Below are 5,016 nucleotides of genomic sequence, written 5' to 3' on the forward strand. Positions count from 1 at the left end.
TTTGATATAATTATTTGGGGGGATACCTTAACTCTGTAGGTCAGTCCCTCCGTTCTCCACGAGTATTGGACATTCTGCATCAATAGTTGGTACTTGCAAGCCATGTTTTGTCCTGTGCTTCAGCAAGGTGTTTAGCAGGTACATCTCTTCAGGTAGGTGAGTCACCTCATTAAATTTAAATAAGAGCTTGCACGTGTTTAAATTCACTCGCAGAATCAGGTGACTGTTTAGATGCAACTCCTCATATAGCCAAGTAGTTCGAGGAACTTTTGATAAAAATAAACTGAACCGAAAGAGTGAACTCAGGACAGTTAACCCAGCGGACTAGAGCAGAAGGAATAGTTTACTCTCCAGGTAACAGAAGAACAGCTCCGTGGATTCTCGTTGCTGTCGTAGCTGTCATTCCGCCGTAACTCAGCGAACACGTGTCGCGGGTTCGGCAGGGATGGGGTTAATTTCCAGCAGGAAGCGGGGAGGGGGCACGGGGCACGGCCGGACCCAACCAGCGGGGGGGGCGGCACGGCACGGCCGGGAGAGCTGACCCGAACCAGCGGGGGGGGGGGGTACGGCACGGCCGGGAGAGCTGACCCGAACCAGCCGCGGGGCTAGGCCCTGCCGTAGTGTGCGTGTGGTGGTCGTCACTTCTCCCCTTGAGCTGTGCCAGTAAACTGCCCTGCTCTCCCCCGCCGGGGCTCTGGGTTTTTTTTCCTCTCTCTCCTTTCTGATTCTCCTCCACACCCCGCCGCGGGGAGGGGGGGGGCAGGAGTGAGCGGCCTCCTGGAGCTTCGTTACCGGCTGGGCTGAAACCACGACCCCCAGTTAGTGTTTCGTTGTTCAAAACTTAGGGCATGGAGCAGCTTTTGTTGATGTTGCCCTTGTTTATTATCGTAACTTACCTTTCACCACAGAAGACCGTCGCTATCAGCAAATCACTTGGAGAGGATCTGGCTAAGGATACCAACTGAAGGTGAACAAAAGCAAGGCTTGAATTGTGTTAATGGCAGAGAAAATAGCTCAAGAGTCAGCAGCCATGCTTGCCATCATTTGCAGTGGGAAGTATACATCTTCAAATTGTCAGGTCAGTCTATACTCCACGATTGTTCCTCAGTTTCCCATTGACGGTAAAGTCTGGGGGGCCATCCCTGAGCAGTTTTTTCCAACACTCACAAGTCCTGTGGTTTCCACCAGGAACCAGTGAACTTGGGTTCATCACTTCACTTTTATCATTGTTCAGCTGAACTAGAGTAAAGCTGCCCAGCAGGTCTTGTCGTCTTTGGCACATATCAGACTCCAGCCAGTGCCAAATTGGCAGCGTGTGTCTGCACAGACCGTGGACCTGTGAACAAACCCCAGCTCCTGACCCTGTGCATCCACAGAAAAAAGTTCCAAAAGTGCTGTAACCCCTATCTTCAAGATCCCAGTTGATCCCCATATTTAGGGGACCAGAACACTGATTTAAGTACAGTGAGAAAGACAACACAAAATCACTTTGTTCCTTTGACACTAAGAAATTTTCTGTATTAAAAACTTACTGGTGCAGACTTCTGTGAGCTTGGTCTAATATTGCAGAATGGTCTCCCAGGAAAATTAAGGACCATTGGATACCTCACTACCTTCCCCTCAAGATGCACACTGTGCTCTGCTTCCTCAACTCTGCTAGCCTAAACCTATTATTCCTCTGGATATCTTTCATACTAAAACACACCACTTTGCTCATTTTCTGCCAAGGAGAAGACAAGAGGGCAAATGCAAGACAGATGTTAGTCCTTCGGTTTAATTCAGTATGTTTAATACAGATTCGTTAAGAGTGTGGTATGAGAACCTGCAGAAGTGTTACAGACTACACAGTTGCTAATGAGTCTGATTTTATGGTACCTTAAAAAAAACTGATTTAAGAAGTGATCCACAGAATAATAACATACCTCTTATCCATGCCTCTCATTCGGTGACTCAAAAAGTCCAGGAAATAAAGTAAATGGAAGTGAGATACCAGAAGTTTCATACTCTCTGTACCAATTTAAAAGCTATTGAGAAGTTCCTGCATTTTCAGATTATGTCAGGGTGTCATTTGTCTTTGTTTGGCACCAATTCTCCAGTAAAGCTTGTCTTTTCACCATATAAATGGGTCTGATGCTGTATTAGCACAGGGGACTAAACAGAAGCAGCTGTGTAGTACTGCCCATGCATTTAAAAGCACAACCTATTTCAGCGGATGTCAAAGGAGCTTTCCCACTATCAAAACTGAAACAGGATCTGACCATAACAGATAGCTATATTCCACTTGTAGTGAGTAGAAATAAATCTACAGCAATGTCATTATCAATACATTTTGTGCTGAATTTACACTGTTGTCTCTGAAAGCAGAGTTCTGTTCTGCTTATCCTCTGTTTTAGTTCATTTGCAGTACTGAAAAGCATGGTTAAAAGAATTCTATATAGCTAGGACCACTGAAAGGAAGGTACATTTCAAACATTTAAATGCTTTCACATAAAGGTTTTCTTTCTCAATCTACTGTGATAAGATTTGTTTCCTGAGGTGGAAAATGTAATTAACAATTAAACAACTGACAATTAAATCACCTGCAGATTACCCTGTAGAAAGGGAAGACTTTTTTTTCTTTGTTTGTTTCCTTTTCTGGGCATCTTTTTTTGCTAATTTTAGTGAAAGGAAGAGAAGTACACGTTAGAACTTTGAAATATGAATGTTGAATTCACCTTTTGATTTTGAGGTCTATTCTCATTTAGTACAAATATGAAAATCCTAGTAACACTCATCTGAGTTCTACACCTGCCTGGACAGCAGCGTAGAGTTTTTGCATGATAAAGTACGTATAAGACCAGGCCCAGCACAGTTGTAAAGAGCTAGAAATGGCATTAAAAGAAATCTAACACTGGAAGGACAAAATCATGATTTTAGTATTGCAGTTTTCATCAATAAAATTTATGTTTGAACTTACTGAAAAGCTTATTCCCTTCAGCCAACCTGTGTCAGTATTATTAACAGTAATGTTTCCGTGGGACAAACGTACTGCAATGACAAATTATGTCATTTATGGTAGTGTCCAGAAGTTCCCTTGTTATAAAAGTTACAAATTATGCTAGTTATTCAACACTTGCTTATAATACCTTCCTGACACACAGTATAAATTTTTTCATAAAAAAATATGATTCCCTTTCCACTCCACCCCTCCACATTTTGTTGAGGTGACATGACTGTGGGTAATGGTTATGGGTCCTCGGTTTTGCAGCTTCAAAGTGTTCATACTATAAGTAAAGCAGGGAGTTAGAGCTGCGTCTGGGCAGCATATAAAATCTGCATATTAGTATTTCAGCACTGATTAATGCTATTCTGAGAATGCAGATTTTCCAGAGGGGCCTGTACCCGGAAACTCCTGCTCCCAACACTTGTACTGGAAAATGAATATATACCACTGGCTAGTGTACATGTTTCTCATTCCCTGAAACAGTGCAGTGGTCTAGCTGAACCTCATAATATCTATCCCAAACAAATGACATGACTTCAGCAGTTGCTGTGGGTTGAGTGGAATTCAGGGAGTTTCCCAGGAGGCTGTTTGTGAGCAGATGTTTCTGCCTTTCTCTGTTCCAGTGTCTTCTGTAAAGTTAGAAAGAAGAGGCAAGGACTAGTAGCTAGCCTAAGTTTGGGGCATACATGTTGCAAATAAGTAAGGCAGCACCAAAACCCAAAGAACCATAATGATTCTGCTCTTCTAACAGCAATGACATTTCCACTGAGACAAAGAGGAGGAACTATGGAACAAAACACAAGAATAAGGGTGGACAGCCATCACTACAATATGCACAACCAGACTTTTGCCTCAGGCCATACCTCTCATCTACCTAATGCAAGTAATTCAGCAAACCGCTGAGATAAACACATAATGCTCATGCACCATGAAAAAAATAGCAGAAGTTCTCCACTACTAAGCTGCAATTAGGGGACCTGATATGGAACAGTATTTCTTACTTATTTTACAAATTTTACTCTGTGATGACTGGTTTTCCTGCTAAACCCAGAGGTCTTACTTCCAGTCCCCCAGAAATTCTGCATAGCTGTGTTATAGGTGCCTTGCAGGCAACTGTGGTTTACAGATTTTCAAGGCAGTCTGTGAAAATCGATCTCAATGCTTACTTAAAAATATTTTAATTCCAAGGTCTAAGGGTGCTGTGCTGTCTCCAAAGGTAAAATCTTTGAGGTTTTAATGGTGATGAGGTGTGCATGTTCGATGGGTAAGTGGTCAAAATACAAAGAATGTAAGATAAATATGAAAGCACAAAGTAGCAGGAATTTCTAAAACAGTACTAAAGGTGAAGAGGTAGGGCCTGAAACATAAGCTGTGGAGTGCTATTAAGTGTCTGAATAGTTCCATGGCATGACCACTTACTGAAAGGTCCCAAAAGAATACCCCTTCAGTAAAAATCAGACCATACCTCTGTGAAGTATCACTCTACAACACCAGTTCTGCACACAATTAAATGGAAGCATGACATGAATAAGCTACCTATCTAGGACATCCAGTAGCAAAAGAATGAATAAAACTGTTGTCCTGAGCCAGAGTAATCTGATTTCAATATATGACAACGTTTCTTTGTCACTTCTTCACAGAAGGCATGAGTTCTGTCTAATAATGTAGTGTATGCAAATGTAATGACGTGGGGAAAAAAAATAATTGAAACCTATCAGGGCAAAATCAGTATGTTTAAAAGTTGTGCCAAACTTTGGATTTTGTTTTTATTTTTTATTTTACATTTACTTTTTAATTTAATTTTACATTTAATTTTATTTGGCTACCATGAATTACTGAAATAAAGTTAGCACAAATAGATTTATTCAAAAGACATTTTTACAAAAGGAGTTGGTATATTATGGTGTGATCCAGTGACACTGAGGACACTGGCAAATCATCCTTTCATTTCAGAGATGCAGGATCAAACCTCTGGCAAGTAAAAGAAAAAAACCTATCTGTTAAAGATGATGTACTGCAGAGTAATTATATGT

The 5,016-nt window shown here is 41.4% G+C and overlaps 1 long non-coding RNA gene across 1 annotated transcript; it reads left to right on the forward strand.

Moving 5' to 3' along the window:
• The first annotated feature begins 558 nt into the window (after window positions 1-558).
• Window positions 559-2,959, forward strand: LOC138689902 (uncharacterized). Its single transcript, XR_011328696.1, has 3 exons — window positions 559-818; window positions 909-1,078; window positions 1,189-2,959. It is a non-coding gene; the product is annotated as an uncharacterized lncRNA (long non-coding RNA).
• Window positions 2,960-5,016: the final 2,057 nt, after the last annotated feature.

This window comes from Haliaeetus albicilla, chromosome 18 (assembly GCF_947461875.1).
Source record: "Haliaeetus albicilla chromosome 18, bHalAlb1.1, whole genome shotgun sequence".
NCBI lineage: Eukaryota > Metazoa > Chordata > Aves > Accipitriformes > Accipitridae > Haliaeetus > Haliaeetus albicilla.